At 50.9% G+C, this 16,952-nt stretch overlaps 1 long non-coding RNA gene across 1 annotated transcript; it reads left to right on the plus strand.

Moving 5' to 3' along the window:
* The first annotated feature begins 5,157 nt into the window (after positions 1–5,157).
* LOC149997343 (uncharacterized) lies at positions 5,158–8,104 on the plus strand. The gene is made up of 3 exons (XR_016514322.1): positions 5,158–6,290; positions 6,455–6,537; positions 7,984–8,104. It is a non-coding gene; the product is annotated as an uncharacterized LOC149997343 (long non-coding RNA).
* The last annotated feature ends 8,848 nt before the right edge of the window (positions 8,105–16,952 follow it).

The following is a 16,952-nucleotide window of genomic DNA, read 5'->3' on the forward strand; positions in this document are numbered from 1 at the left end:
CCGTTACCCTATGTCTTTTAATTGGAGCATTTAATCCATTTACATTTAAGGTTATTATTGACGTGTATTTATTCATTTCCCTTTGTACCTCTGTTCCTCTCCTCTCTTGTTCTTTTCTTCTTTTTTCTTAGAACACTCCCTTTAGCATCTCTTGCAATGCTGGTTTTGTGGAGATGTATTCTTTCAGTCTTCCTTTGTCTGAGAAACTCCTTATTTCACCTTCTATTTTGAATGAGAGCCTTGCTGGGTAGAGTATTCTTGGTTGTAGGCCTTTGTTTTTCATTGCTTGAAATATTTTTGACCATTCCCTTCTGGCTTGTAATGTTTCTGTTGAGAAATCAGTTGATAGCCTTATCGGAGCTCCCTTGTATGTTATTTGCTGTTTTTCTCTTTCTCTCAGCAAGTATTGATGATGCACGTCCAAGGATAAGCCGTGAACGACTGAAGGCTCTTTGAAGACGAGTAGAGCAGCATGGAAGAGCCGATGATGGAGCTTCAGAGAGCATCGCAGGGCACCACTTTAATTATATTTTGTTTGTTATTTGTTATGTTTTAAGGTTTCATATTTTAAACATTTTATTTCTTTAGAGAGGGGAAAAGGCAGGGAGAAAGAGAGGGAGAGAAACATGATGTGAAAGAAAACCTCCGCTGGTTGCGCGAGGCAGGCAGCTGAACCAGACAGAACCTGCAAGCTACACGTGTGCCCCCTACGACTGGGGTCAAAGCCGCGGGTCCGTGTGCAGGCTGGTTCTCAAAGAGCAGGAGGTACCGACAATATTTCCCATTTTTTCCTCACAGAACGGAGGAAATAAAAAGTAGATTTAAAGGTTAGCCATGCCGAGAGTATTGCCCCTTTACCTATTTCCTTCATAGACTGTTTTGTTTGCATCTTAGGAATAATAATCCTTTTGTAGATACATGTAGGCATAGAATCTTTTTTCTTTCTATAGTTATCATAATTGAAAAAGTTGAATTGTTGGATATTTTCTCATGCATTGTTTTGGTTTTGTTTGTTTTTCATTGGATCGAATGGAGGCTGCAAGCAAAGTAATACGCACCGACAGGAGTAGAAGACCTCAGCCGTCAGAAGGATTGAGGTACATGCTTCCATGATTTTAGCAAACTTTTATGCCCCTGAGTGGAACCGGCTTCACTGCCCTAGGAGACTTTTGTATAGTCCCGGTAGTGAGTGAGACATCGTAAGAGTTTGCTTTTTGTGCGCACAGTGATCCCAACCTAAAACTTACCTCCACAGACTGCGTGAGGCACCGTGGAGACCGGGTAGCAGAAACCTGCTTAGAAAAGCCCGCGGTCGTCAGGAAGAGCCATCTAGAAAAGGTAAGGCTTTCTCGCAGCCCTTAAGACCGTTGTTGAGCGCGAACACACTTTATCTCTCCATCAAGGCCAAACTCGTTTCAAAAGCGAAGGAGGTATGATTTCACCTTTCCGTATGTTATTACTGCTCTAGCTCTGTGCATCTTTGGGGCACAGTGGGACAGCATGCTACAAAAGAAGGAGCATATTTGGAAAACGAGCTCCCATGTGCTCTCCTCTGGCTTTGCACTGGCAGCTGCTCTTTCAGCAAACAGTTTCTGATAATGTCTCCATTCCTATGTCTACCAAATTAGCTGATTGAGGGATGTGCACGTCTGCCTTTGCTCTTCATCTGTTGTCCCAACTGCTGCACAGGAACCGTTAGGGTTCGGGGTCCCAACCCGGTTTCACCTTCTTGTTTCTCCCTCTTAGTTCCTTGGTTTCACTACTTTTGGAAACAGTTACCTCACTAAGTCAGTGTAACATGAAAAGCATAATGTAATGATGTCGAAATGGTACAGAGCCCTTTGTTTGTGCACGGCTCTTGACAGGTGTAGACTGTCAGCATCAGAGTCGTTTTGCAAAGTGAAGAAAGTGCCGTACTTCCTATGACTGAGCTGACACGTAAACGAGTTCAGCATTGGTGTCAGTAGTCCTTTGAGCTGAGGGATGAGATGCCTCTGGAACCTGTAAATATGACGCAAATGACTGCGTTTTCCCGAAGGCGGTGGCACCGGCTGTAAGTGATGATGGAGAAAGCAGCGATGTGCCCAGCCCGTCACAGGCAGTAGTGTGGGGAAGGCCAGGGGAGGGGGAGCGAGGGCTGGGTGCAGGTGGGCCAGGCTGGGGACCATGGGGGACAGCTGTCAACAGTGTCAGAAGTAAAAGCCAAAGGAAATGGCAAGCTGAAGGCATTTCTCTCACTAGCATGGTTGTCAGATAGTCAGTGCCAGAGCAGTGAGAAGGACAATACAGGAAACCCTCAGGATTTGAAAACAAACAGACTCTCCTGAGGAATGTAAAAGAGGGAGTGGGCCTTGTGAGGGAAGAGAACATGCAGACCGGCGACAGGTAACCGAGTGTCTCTAAGTGACAAGATGCACAGATGTACACTGACTGTGTATATACCCACCCATAGAACCCAGGGCATGGAATTTATGCCTTGGTCCTAAGCTCCTTGTAGACTCGATGGGTGTTATCTCTTTGTTGTGTTTTGCTTTTCCGATTTGTCGGTATGGGAGATGAAAAGGGATAGGTGTTGGGATGCAGTACGAAAGAGTCATAATTAATATAACTCTCTTAAGCAATATAGTTGATATAATGAAGTCTTTTATTCAGGCCTGCCTTTGGTCTGTTTATTTTAGTGTAAGTAGGGAATAAAGTGAAGTAAATGCCTAATTTGTCTTGGGTTGCCTACGAAAGCTTCGGAAATGCACAAACTTGGTTTGTAAAGACTTTCATTTATTTTTAGAGAGAGACGAGAGGAAGGAGAGAGGGAGAGAACCATCCACCCATTGCCTCTGGAATGCCACCCGCCTGGGGACTGAACCTGACCGCGAATGGAACGGACGACCTTTCACTTTGCGGGACGATGGCCACACAACTCACCGCACCGGTTCGTCAGGGCCGCGCCGGTTCGTCAGGGCCGCGCCAGCTCATTTCAGGACAAAAAGTAAAAAACAATAAACACGAGGAATAACATCAAAAAAAAAGTAAGTTCGTTTTTTTATAATCTTTAGAATTTCGCCTTTTTCTGCCTTTTTAATTTATGTTGTTATATATCGAGTGTGATTTTTTACTTCTCTACCATCTGGTGGCTTCTCTGTTGTCCTGTAATAATTCAATGCAAAATACGCAGTCAGTGTTCCGCGAGAGCTGGAGCTGGGTGGGTGTGCGGGTGTGCTCTTTGTGCACTGCCAGAAGGTCGTGTCGTTTCTCATGTAAAGCACTTGAGACTGACATCGGTGCCTGTTAAGTGAAGAAGGGCATGCTATGGGGACCTTTCATCCTTGTTCCCTGTGGCTTGAGCGTTCTGGTGTTTCTGAAGTCAATGGCATGATGAAGGCAAGTTGGCTATTTCAACCCAGTATTGCTTCATTCCTGCCATCAGTGAGCAGCTCTGTGTGACCTGCCTCAGTCACCTGCCTTCCGTGTCCTGCCCTCTCTTACCTGCTATCTGTGACATGCCCAGTATGATGTGCCCTCTGTGACCTGGCTCCAGTGACCTGCCCTAGTGACCTGCTGTCTGTGACCTTGCCCTCTGAAACCTTCATTCTTTGACTAGGCTCCCCTCACCTGCCCTCCTAGACCTGCATTCTATGACCTCCCTCAGTAACATGCTATGACCGCTGTCTGTGACCTGCTCTCTGTGAACTGCCCTCTGGGACCATCCATCTGTGACCTGTACTCAGTAACTGTCCACTGTGACCAGGCATCTGTGACCTGCTCTAAGTTCTGGCTTCCTTCATGTGGTATTTGTGATCTGCTCCCCATGACCTCCCTCAGTGACATGACTTCCATGAGATGCCCTGGTGACCTACCCTCCGTGACTTGGCCCTGTGTCCTCACTCACTGCCCTGCCCTCTGTGACTGCCTCAGTAACATGCTCTCTTTGACCTCCCTCAGTGTCTTGCCCTGTATGCTCTCCCTCACATCTGTGACCTCCTTCATGACCTGCCCTCTGTCATCTGTGTTTTGTGACCTGCCGTCTGTGACTTGCCCTCTATGACCTCGCTCAGTGACTTGCCCTAGTGACCTTCGCTCAGTACTTCCATCAGGACCAGCCCTCTGTGACCTGCCCTCAGTGATGAGATCTGTGTGTCCTGTCCTCAGTTCTGGCATCTGTGGCCCGACCTCTGTGATCTGCCCTAAGGCCTTGCTTCCTTCGCCTGGGATTTGTGATCTGCCCCATATTACCTCCTTCGGTGACATGCCTTCTATGACCTGCCTCTGTGACCGGCCTTCAGTGACCTGCCTTCTGTGATCCACCCTATGGGACCTCACTTAGTGCCTGACCCTCTGTGAGTTCTGTAACCTCCTTCAGGGACCTGCCCTAGTGAACTTCCCTCATCCCGCCATCTGTACCGGCCCTCTGTGACCTGCCCTTGGCGACATGTGCCCTGCGACCATCCCTCAGGGACTTGTACTCTGTGACTGCCCTGTGTGACCTGCTTCTGTGACCTACCAACTGTGACCACCGCTCTGTGACTACCACTGACCTTGCGCTCTGTGACCTGCTTCAGTGGACCCGCCCCGTGTCACTTCCCCTCAAGTAACCTGGCCTCGGACTTGTCCTCTGGGACCTACCTCCAGTCCTGTCCTCTGGGACTTGTCCCCCTGTGTCTTCCCTAGGTGACCTGGCTTCAGTGACCTACCTTCTCTGACCTGCTGTCTGAGACCAGCCCTCATTTCTGCCCCCTGCCACGTGCCCTCTGTGACCAGCCGACACTAAGCTGCCCCATGACCCCTGCTCTCAGTGACATACCCATGTGACCTGCCCTCGGAGACCTTCTTTCTGCAACCTGTCCTCAGGGACTACCCACGGTGACCCACGCTGTGTGATCTGCCTCAGTGCCTTGCCCTCTGATAACTGCCCTCTGTGACTATCCTTAGTAACATGCTCTCTGAGTCCTCCCTCAGAGGCTTGCCCCTGTGACTTGACCACTGTGACCTCAGTGAGCTACTGGTGTTCTGTGACTTGCCCTCTGTGACCTCACTCAGTGACTGGCCCTAGTGACCTTCCCGCAGTCCTGCCCACTGTGACCTGTCCTTTGTGACCTGCGCTGTGTGACCTAAGTGCCTGGCCCTCTGTGACTTCACTTCTGTAACCTGTCTCAGTGACCTGCCCTAGTGACATTCCCTCAGTCCTGCCATCAGTGACCAGCCCCGTGTGACCAGCCATCAGTGACCAGCCCTCAGTAACCTGCCTTAAGTATCCTGCCCACTGTGACCTGCCCTCCTTGACCTGCATTCTATGACCTCCCTCAGTAACATGCTATGACCGCTGTCTGTGACCTGCTCTCTGTGAACTGCCCTCTGGGACCATCCATCTGTGACCTGTACTCAGTGACTGTCCACTGTGACCAGGCATCTGTGACTTGCTCTAAGTTCTGGCTTCCTTCATGTGGTATTTGTGATCTGCTCCCCATGACCTCCCTCAGTGACATGACTTCCATGAGATGCCCCGGTGACCTACCCTCCGTGACTTGGCCCTGTGTCCTCACTCACTGCCCTGCCCTCTTTGACTGCCTCTGTAACATGCCCTCTTTGACCTGCCTCAGTGTCTTGCCCTGTATGCTCTCCCTCACATCTGTGACCTCCTTCATGACCTGCCCTCTGTCATCTGTGTTTTGTGACCTGCCGTCTGTGACTTGCCCTCTATGACCTCGCTCAGGGACTTGCTCTAGTGACCTTCGCTCAGTACTTCCATCAGGACCAGCCCTCTGTGACCTGCCCTCAGTGATGAGATCTGTGTGTCCTGTCCTCATTTCTGCCATCTGTGACCTGACCTCTGTGACCGGCCTTAGGTCTCCGGAATTCTAAGAACATGTGTTGTGACTATAGTCAGTTTTTGTATCTTTAGTTGCTATGATTCCACTAAGTTGGTTCACAATTTGTGAATATTTCTGAAAGCCTAGGATGTACCGATAACATTTCCCATTTTTTTTTCTGACAACACTGAGCCAATGAGAAGGTTTTAAAAGGCAGCCGTGCCGAGATTATGACCCCTTTACCAGTTTCCTTCGTAAGGGGGCTGTTTTTTCGTATCTGGGGGCTTCTAGTCCTTTGGTTGTGTACATGGTGGCATATAACCTGTTGTCTTTCTTTTGAATTAGAACAGAAAAAGTGGACTTGTTGGATATTTTCTCATGCATTGTTTTGGTTTTGTTTGTTTTTCATTGGATCGAGTGGAGACTGCAAGCAAAGTAATATGCACGGACAGGAGTAGAAGACCTCAGCCGGTCAGAAGGATTGAGGTACTTTGTGATGCTTCCATGATCTTAGCAAACTTTTATGCCCCTGAGTGGAACCTGCTTCACTGCCCTAGGAGACTTTTGTATAGTCCCGATAGTGAGTGAGCCATCGTAAGAGTTTGCTTTTCGTGCACACAGTGATCCCAACCTAAAACTTACCTCCACAGACTGCGTGAGGCACCGTGGAGACCGGGTAGCAGAAACCTGCTTAGAAAAGCCCGCGGTCATCAGGAAGAGCCATCTAGAAAAGGTAAGGCTTTCTCGCAGCCCTTAAGACCGTTGTTGAGCGCGAACACACTTTATCTCTCCATCAAGGCCAAACTCGTTTCAAAAGCGAAGGAGGTATGATTTCACCTTTCCGTACGTTATTACTGCTCTAGCTCTGTGCATCTTTGGGGCACAGTGAAACAGCATGCTACAAAAGAAGGAGCATATTTGGAAAATGAGCTCCCATGTGCTCTCCTCTGGCTTTGCACTGGCAGCTGTTCTTTCAGCAAACAGTTTCTGATAATGTCTCCATTCCTATGTCTACCAAATTAGCTGATTGAGGGATGTGCACGTCTGCCTTTGTTCTTCATCTGTTGTCCGAACTGCTGCACAAGAACCGTTAGGGTTCGGGGTCCCAACCCGGTTTCACCTTCTTGTTTCTCCCTCTTAGTTCCTTGGTTTCACTACTTTTGGAAACAGTTTCCTCACTAAGTCAGTGTAACATAAAAAGCATAATGTAATGATGTCGAAATGGTACAGAGCCCTTTGTTTGTGCACGGCTCTTGACAGGTGTAGACTGTCAGCATCAGAGTCGTTTTGCAAAGTGAAGAAAATGCCGTACTTCCTATGACTGAGCTGACACGTAAACGAGTTCAGCATTGGTGTCAGTAGTCCTTTGAGCTGAGTGATTAGATGCCTCTAGAACCTGTAAATATGACACAAATGACTGCGTTTTCCCAAAGGCGGTGGCACCGTCTGTAAGTGATGATGGAGAAAGCAGCGATGTGCCCAGCCCGTCACAGGCAGTAGTGTGGGGAAGGCCAGGGGAGGGGGAGCGAGGGCTGGGTGCTGGTGGTCCAGGCTGGGGACCATGGGGGACATCTGTCAACAGTGTCAGAAGTAAAAGCCAAAGGAAATGGCAAGCTGAAGGCATTTCTCTCACTAGCATGGTTGTCAGATAGTCAGTGCCAGAGCAGTGAAAAGGACAATACAGGAAACCCTCAGGATTTGAAAACAAACAGACTCTCCTGAGGAACGTAAAAGAGGGAGTGGGCCTTGTGAGGGAAGAGAACATGCAGACCGGCGACAGGTAACCGAGTGTCTCTAAGTGACAAGATGCACAGATGTACACTGACTGTGTATATACCCACCCATAGAACCCAGGGCGTGGAATTATGCCTTGGCCCTAAGCTCCTTGTAGACTCTATGGGTGTTATCTCTTTGTTGTGTTTTGCTTTTCCGATTTGTTGGTATGGGAGATGAAAAGGGATAGGTGTTGGGATCCAGTACGAAAGAGTCATAATTAATATAACTCTCTTAAGCAATATAATTGATATAATGAAGTCTTTTATTCAGGCCTGCCTTTGGTCTGTTTATTTTAGTGTAAGTAGGGAATAAAGTTAAGTAAATGCCTACTTTGTCTTGGGTTGCCTACGAAAGCTTTTGAAATGCACAAACTTGGTTTGTAAAGACTTTCATTTATTTTTAGAGAGAGACGAGAGGAAGGAGAGAGGGAGAGAACCATCGACCCATTGCCTGTGGAATGCCACCCGCCTGGGGACTGAACCTGACCGCGAATGGAACGGACGACCTTTCACTTTGCGGGACGATGCCCATACGACTCGCCGCACCGGTTCGTCAGGGCTGCGCAAACTCATTTAAAGACAAAAAGTAAAAAACAATAAACACAAGGAATAACATTTAAAAAAAAAGTAAGTTACTTTTTTTATAGTCTTTAGAAGTTCGCCTTTTTCTGCCTTTTTAATTTATGTTGTTATATATCGAGTTCCGCTTCCTTGCGGCATACCTCTTCAGGGGAAAGGCTAAGGGAGTAAACCCCGACAGAAAATCCGGAGCCGCAGTCCCTAAGGCGGTTTGACGTTGTAGTCAACACCGGCAACTCCTGCGGCGCACCTGAAACCAAGCTGTATTGACTCCGTCTTTCCCTTGGACCCTTCAGCTGCGAAGAGAGGGGGGGTCTGCTGCATGGGCAACAGCAGACCCTCCATATCACCCTGCCCAGGCTCTGTAGCTTCAGCTTCACTGGAGAGGACACTCCAGCGTCATCGCAAGATGTCAATTTTAACACGGGAGGAGACAGATACCGTGTCACTCCCGAGTCAGACTGCACAGCCATTCTCGGCAGTGCAGATAGACACTTAAGAAGCTACACCATCGTCTCTCGAGACGGACGGCTGCCGACGACGATATATCGAGTGTGATTTTTTACTTCTCTACCATCTGGTGGCTTCTCTGTTTTTCTGTAATAATTCAATGCAAAATACGCAGTCAGTGTTCCGCGAGAGCTGGAGCTGGGTGGGTGTGCTCTTTGTGCACTGCCTGAAGGTCGTGTCGTTTCTCATGTAAAGCACTTGAGACTGACATCAGTGCCTGTTAAGTGAAGAAGGGCATGCCATGGGGACCTTTCATCCTTGTTCCCTCTGGCTTGAACGTTCTGGTGTTTCTGAAGTCAATGGCATGATGAAGGCAAGTTGGCTATTTCAACACAGTATTGCTTCATTCCTGCCATCAGTGAGCAGCTCTGTGTGACCTGCCTCAGTCACCTGCCTTCTGTGTCCTGCCCTCTCTTACCTGCTATCTGTGACATGCCCAGTATGATGTGCCCTCTGTGACCTGGCTCCAGTGACCTGCCCTAGTGACCTGCTGTCTGTGACCTGCCCTCTGAAACCTTCATTCTTTGACTAGGCTCCTGTGACCTGCCCTCCTAGACCTGCATTCTATGACCTCCCTCAGTAACATGCTATGACCGCTGTCTGTGACCTGCTCTCTGTGAACTGCCCTCTGGGACCATCCATCTGTGACCTGTACTCAGTGACTGTCCACTGTGACCAGGCATCTGTGACCTGCTCTAAGTACTGGCTTCCTTCATGTGGTATTTGTGATCTGCTCCCCATGACCTCCCTCAGTGACATGACTTCCATGAGAAGCCCTGGTGACCTACCCTCCGTGACTTGGCCCTGTGTCCTCACTCACTGTCCTGCCCTCTGTGACTGCCTCAGTAACATGCTCTCTTTGACCTCCCTCAGTGTCTTGCCCTGTATGCTCTCCCTCACATCTGTGACCTCCTTCATGACCTGCCCTCTGTCATCTATCTTTTGTGACCTGCCGTCTGTGACTTGCCCTCTGTGACCTCGCTCAGTGACTTGCCCTAGTGACCTTCACTCAGTACTTCCATCAGGACCAGCCCTCTGTGACCTGCCCTCAGTGATGTGATCTGTGTGTCCTGTCCTCAGTTCTGGCATCTGTGGCCCGACCTCTGTGATCTGCCCTAAGGCCTTGCTTCCTTCGCCTGGGATTTGTGATCTGCCCCATATTACCTCCTTCGGTGACATGCCTTCTATGACCTGCCTCTGTGACCGGCCTTCAGTGACCTGCCTTCTGTGATCCACCCTATGGGACCTCACTTAGTGCCTGACCCTCTGTGACTTCTGTAACCTCCTTCAGAGACCTGCCCTAGTGAACTTCTCTCATCCCGCCATCTGTACCAGCCCTCTGTGACCTGCCATTGGCGACATGTGCCCTGCGACCACCCCTCAGGGACTTGTACTCTGTGACTGCCCTGTGTGACCTGCTTCTGTGACGTACCAACTGTGACCACCGCTCTGTGACTACCACTGACCTTGCGCTCTGTGACCTGCTTCAGTGGACCCGCCCCGTGTCACTTCCCCTCAAGTAACCTGGCCTCGGACTTGTCCTCTGGGACCTACCTCCAGTCCTGTCCTCTGGGACTTGTCCCCCTGTATCTTCCCTAGGTGACCTGGCTTCAGTGACCTACCTTCTCTGACCTGCTGTCTGAGACCAGCCCTCATTTCTGCCCCCTACCACGTGCCCTCAGTGACCAGCCGACACTAAGCTGCCCCATGACCCCTGCTCTCAGTGACATACCCATGTGACCTGCCCTCGGAGACCTTCTTTCTGCAACCTGTCCTCAGGGACTACCCACGGTGACCCACGCTGTGTGATCTGCCTCAGTGCCTTGCCCTCTGATAACTGCCCTCTGTGACTATCCTTAGTAACATGCTCTCTGAGTCCTCCCTCAGAGGCTTGCCCCTGTGACTTGACCACTGTGACCTCAGTGAGCTACCGGTGTTCTGTGACTTGCCCTCTGTGACCTCACTCAGTGACTGGCCCTAGTGACCTTCCCGCAGTCCTGCCCACTGTGACCTGTCCTTTGTGACCTGCGCTGTGTGACCTAAGTGCCTGGCCTTCTGTGACTACACTTCTGTAACCTGTCTCAGTGACCTGCCTTAGTGACCTTACATCAGTCCTGCCATCAGTGACCAGCCCCGTGTGACCAGCCATCAGTGACCAGCCCTCAGTAACCTGCCTTAAGTATCCTGCCCACTGTGACCTGCCCTCCTTGACCTGCATTCTATGACCTCCCTCAGTAACATGCTATGACCGCTGTCTGTGACCTGCTCTCTGTGAACTGCCCTCTGGGACCATCCATCTGTGACCTGTACTCAGTGACTGTCCACTGTGACCAGGCATCTGTGACCTGCTCTAAGTTCTGGCTTCCTTCATGTGGTATTTGTGATCTGCTCCCCATGAGCTCCCTCAGTGACATGACTTCCATGAGATGCCCTGGTGACCTACCCTCCGTGACTTGGCCCTGTGTCCTCACTCACTGCCCTGCCCTCTTTGACTGCCTCAGTAACATGCCCTCTTTGACCTCCCTCAGTGTCTTGCCCTGTATGCTCTCCCTCACATCTGTGACCTCCTTCATGACCTGCCCTCTGTCATCTGTGTTTTGTGACCTGCCGTCTGTGACTTGCCCTCTATGACCTCGCTCAGGGACTTGCTCTAGTGACATTCGCTCAGTACTTCCATCAGGACCAGCCCTCTGTGACCTGCCCTCAGTGATGAGATCTGTGTGTCCTGTCCTCATTTCTGCCATCTGTGACCCAACGTCTGTGACCGTCCTTAGGTCTCCGGAATTCTAAGAACATGTGTTGTGACTATAGTCATTTTTGCTATCTTTAGTTGCTACCCTGGCTGTTTTGGCTCAGTGGATTGAGCGTCGGCCTGCGAGCTAAGTGTCGCTGGTTCGATCTTCCAGTCAGGGAACATCATAGAAGGAAAACTCTGATTCCAAAAAACCTCCGCTGCCTTGCGGCATACCTCTTCAGTTGAATGGCTAAGGGAGTAAACCCCGACAGAAAATCCGGAGCCGGAGTCCCTAAGGCGGTTCGACGTTGTAGTCAACACCGGCAACTCCTGCGGCGCACCTGAAGCCAATCTGTATTGACTCTGTCTTTCCCCTTGGATCCTTCAGCTTCGAAGAGAGGGGGGGTCTGCTGCATGGGCAACAGCTGGCCCTCCATATCACCCTGCCCAGGCTTTGTAGCTTCACTGGAGAGGACACTCCAGCATCATCGCAAGATGTCGACTGAACACGGGAGGAGACAGTTACCGGTTATAAGCTCATCCGATTGGCGAAGGAAACGAGCGCCAGGGGTCTCCTCTGATGGTGGGAGAGGTCATCGCACCTCACTGGACAGCTACCACCCGCCTCAAGCTGGGCAGCCCCCAGCCAATTAGGTGCCGTCTCGCCATGGCTCGCGTGCCCCACTGGGTGCGTGGGGATCAGAGAGGCGTCTCTCGAAAAGTGGGCCACAAAACACTCGCATCAGGCAATTCCAAGCAAAAAACAAGAAAGAAGCCTCCAGCTCTTCGCCTCGCTAGCTGGAACGTCAGGACCATGTGTCCCGGACTTACTGCAGACCTTCCGTGGATCAATGATTCCAGGAAAACCGCCGTCATCGACAGGGAACTGGCACGACTAAACATCGACATTACGGCTCTACAGGAGACCCGGTTGGCCAACAACGGAACTCTCAGAGAAACCAACTACACCTTCTACTGGCAAGGGAAGTCTCCGGACCAACCAAGACAGCACGGTGTTGGGTTCGCTGTGAAGAACACGCTTGTTAACTCCATAGAGCCACCCACAGGAGGCACAGAGAGATTACTTACCCTCCGATTGTCAACAACTTTCGGCCCAGTCAGCATTCTTAGCGCGTACGCCCCAACCCTCTGCGCCACCACCGAAGAGAAAGAACAGTTCTACCATGCACTGGACGAAGCGTTATCCAAGATCCCCAGAAGTAACGCTCTTTATTTCCTTGGAGACTTCAACGCAAGAGTAGGAGCCGACCACATGGCCTGGCCCACCTGCCTCGGAAACTTTGGGAGAGGAAAGATCAATGAGAATGGTCAGCGACTGCTTGAGCTTTCGTGTCACCACGGCCTGTGCGTGACAAACACATTCTTCAAGTGCAAAGAGACCCACCAGGTGTCATGGAGGCACCCCCGCTCCCGCCACTGGCACCAGCTTGATCTCGTCATCACCAGAAGAACAGATATTGGCAGCACCCTCCTCACCCGCAGCTACCACAGTGCAGACTGCGACACGGACCATGCCCTCGTGGTAAGCAAGGTGCGCATAACGTCGAAGAGGTTGCACCACTCCAAGATGAAGGGTCGCCCACGCATCAACACCAGTTGTGCCAGCAACCCAGTTAAGACCCAGCAATTCATCAACAGGATGGAAGATGCACTCGGCGAGGGAATGGCGGCAGATGACATTATCGAATCCAATTGGTCACGTCTCCGCGACGCCATATACAACTCCGCCATTATTGCTTACGGGAAGAAAGAGCGGAAGAACGCTGACTGGTACGAGGCTCACTGGGAAGAAATGAAACCCGTGATCGAGGCTAAGAGGAAGGCCCTACTGGCTTACAAGGCCATGCCCACTCCCAATACACTTCAAGCTCTACGGGCTGCCAGGAACAAAGTCCAGAAGACCTCCCGACACTGTGCCAACACCTATTGGCTAAACCTGTGCAGAAGCATCCAGGAAGCTGCCGATATAGGCAACGCACGAGGAATGTATGAGGGTATCAAGAAGGCAACAGGCCCAATCCCCTCCAAGATCGCCCCCCTTAAGTCCAAGACAGGTGAGGTCATCACTGACCAGGAACAGCAAATGCGGCGGTGGACCGAGCACTACCTCGAGCTGTACGCAACGAGGAACACCGTAACAGACACTGCTCTTAACGCCATCCCAGACCTACCAGTCATGGAGGAGCTAGACACCCCACCTACTGCGGCAGAGCTCGGCAAAGCCATCGACCGCCTCGCTTGCGGGAAAGCACCAGGAAGCGACGGAATCCCTCCAGAAATCCTAAAGAGCGGGAAACCAGTCCTGCTACAGCCGCTCCACCATCTACTCTGTCTCTGCTGGAAGGAGGGTTACATCCCCCAGAATATGAGAGACGCCAACATTATCACCATGTACAAGAACAAAGGAGACCGCAGCGACTGCAACAACTACCGGGGCATCTCTCTCCTCAGCGTCGTCGGCAAAGTATTTGCCCGGGTCGCTCTTGCCCGCCTGCAGACCCTTGCTTCCCGCGTCTACCCAGAGTCCCAGTGTGGCTTCAGAGCTGGCCGATCAACAGTGGACATGATCTTCTCCCTACGCCAGCTGCAGGAGAAGTGTCACGAGCAGCATAAACCACTCTACCTCGCCTTTATCGACCTCACGAAGGCGTTTGATCTGGTCAGTTGAAGCGGACTCTTCAGCTTGCTACGGAAGATTGGCTGTCCACCACATCTGCTTGCTGTGGTCATGTCCTTTCACGACAACATTCACAGCACGGTGTCCTACAACGGCGCAACCTCTGAGGCCTTCCCAGTCAGCAGCGGAGTAAAGCAGGGCTGCGTCCTCACGCCTACGCTGTTCGGAATCTTCTTCTCCATGCTCCTCCAATACGCCTTTAAGGACTGCAGCGAGGGTGTCTTCATTCACACCAGATCCGATGGCAAGCTCTACAACCTGGCCCGTCTACGAGCCAAGACCAAAGTCAAAGAGGTGCTCATCCGTGAGATGCTCTTCGCCGACGACGCAGCCTTGACATCACACTCTGAAGAGGGACTCCAGCAGTTAGTCACTTGCCTTTCCCACGCATGCAAGGAGTTCGGACTAGCCATCAGCCTGACGAAGACAAATGTTATGGCTCAAGGCACGGGGACTCCCCCATGCATCACCATCGACGGATACACCCTGGAGGTTGTCAATGATTTCACTTACCTCGGGTCCACCATCTCGAGCTCTCTGTCGGTCGACTTGGAGGTCAATCGGAGAATCGCCAGGGCAGCCACAGTTATGGCCAAACTGAACCGGCGAGCGTGGAACAATTCCAGCCTCACTGAGAAAACCAGACTGCGCATCTACCAAGCCTGCGTACTCAGCACTCTCCTCTATGGCAGCGAGACGTGGACCACCTACGCAAGGCACGAAAGGAAACTCAACAGCTTCCACATGAGGTGCCTGCGACGCGTCCTGCATGTCGCCTGGCAGGATAAGGTCCCCAACACCGAGGTGCTGAAGCGAGCCAACATGAGCAGTTTGCATGCAGTTCTTAGTGAGAGACGCCTCAGGTGGCTCGGCCATGTCAAAAGAATGGATGCAGGCCGTATTCCCAAAGACCTCCTCTACGGCGAGCTAGCAGAAGGCCAGAGGATGACAGGGCGCCCAAAACTGCGGTTCAAAGACATCTGCAAAAAGGACATGACACAATGCTCCATCAATCTCAACACATGGGAAGTTCAAGCAGACGACCGCCTAGCCTGGAGGCTCGCGGTCAGGCAAGGTACGTCACGCCCAGAGGCTGCGCGCAACGAGGAGGCGGTCCAGAAAAGATCGAGGCGGAAGCAGCGTCAACAGCAGCAACAACAGCCATCTGCCTTCACCTGTAACAAGTGCAGCAGGGATTGTCACTCCCGAGTCGGACTGCACAGCCATTCTCGGCGGTGCAGATAGACTCTCAAGAAGCTACGCCATCGTCTCTCGAGACGGACGGCTGCCGACGACGATGACGACGAGTTGCTATGATTCCACCAAGCTGGTTCACAATTTGTGAATATTTCTCAAAGCCTAGGATGTACCGATAACATTTCCCATTTTTTTTTCTGACAACACTGAGCCAATGAGAAGGTTTTAAAGGGCAGCCGTGCCGAGATTATGACCCCTTTACCAGTTTCCTTCGTAAGGGGACTGTTTTTTCGTATCCGAGGGCTTCTAGTCCTTTGGTTGTGTACATGGTGGCATATAACCTGTTGTCTTTCTTTTGAATTAGGACAGAAAAAGTGGACTTGTTGGATATTTTCTCATGCATTGTTTTGGTTTTGTTTGTTTTTCATTGGCTCGAGTGGAGGCTGCAAGCAAAGTAATACGCACCGACAGGAGTAGAAGACCTCAGCCGTCAGAAGGATTGAGGTACTTTGTGATGCTTCCATGGTCTTAGCAAACTTTTATGCCCCTGAGTGGAACCTGCTTCACTGCCCTAGGAGACTTTTGTATAGTCCCGATAGTGAGTGAGCCATCGTAAGAGTTTGCTTTTCGTGCACACAGTGATCCCAACCTAAAACTTACCTCCACAGACTGCGTGAGGCACCGTGGAGACCGGGTAGCAGAAACCTGCTTAGAAAAGCCCGCGGTCATCAGGAAGAGCCATCTAGAAAAGGTAAGGCTTTCTCGCAGCCCTTAAGACCGTTGTTGAGCGCGAACACACTTTATCTCTCCATCAAGGCCAAACTCGTTTCAAAAGCGAAGGAGGTATGATTTCACCTTTCCGTACGTTATTACTGCTCTAGCTCTGTGCATCTTTGGGGCACAGTGAAACAGCATGCTACAAAAGAAGGAGCATATTTGGAAAATGAGCTCCCATGTGCTCTCCTCTGGCTTTGCACCGGCAGCTGTTCTTTCAGCAAACAGTTTCTGATAATGTCTCCATTCCTATGTCTACCAAATTAGCTGATTGAGGGATGTGCACGTCTGCCTTTGCTCTTCATCTGTTGTCCGAACTGCTGCACAAGAACCGTTAGGGTTCGGGGTCCCAACCCGGTTTCACCTTCTTGTTTCTCCCTCTTAGTTCCTTGGTTTCACTACTTTTGGAAACAGTTACCTCAGTAAGTCAGTGTAACATGAAAAGCATAATGTAATGATGTCGAAATGGTACAGAGCCCTTTGTTTGTGCACGGCTCTTGACAGGTGTAGACTGTCAGCATCAGAGTCGTTTTGCAAAGTGAAGAAAATGCCGTACTTCCTATGACTGAGCTGACACGTAAACGAGTTCAGCATTGGTGTCAGTAGTCCTTTGAGCTGAGTGATTAGATGCCTCTAGAACCTGTAAATATGACACAAATGACTGCGTTTTCCCGAAGGCGGTGGCACCGGCTGTAAGTGATGATGGAGAAAGCAGCGATGTGCCCAGCCCATCACAGGCAGTAGTGTGGGGAAGGCCAGGGGAGGGGGAGCGAGGGCTGGGTGCAGGTGGTCCAGGCTGGGGACCATGGGGGACATCTGTCAACAGTGTCAGAAGTAAAAGCCAAAGGAAATGGCAAGCTGAAGGCATTTCTCTCACTAGC

Source organism: Furipterus horrens, unplaced genomic scaffold (assembly GCF_987537825.1).
Source record: "Furipterus horrens unplaced genomic scaffold, mFurHor1.1.pri manual_scaffold_11, whole genome shotgun sequence".
Lineage (NCBI taxonomy): Eukaryota > Metazoa > Chordata > Mammalia > Chiroptera > Furipteridae > Furipterus > Furipterus horrens.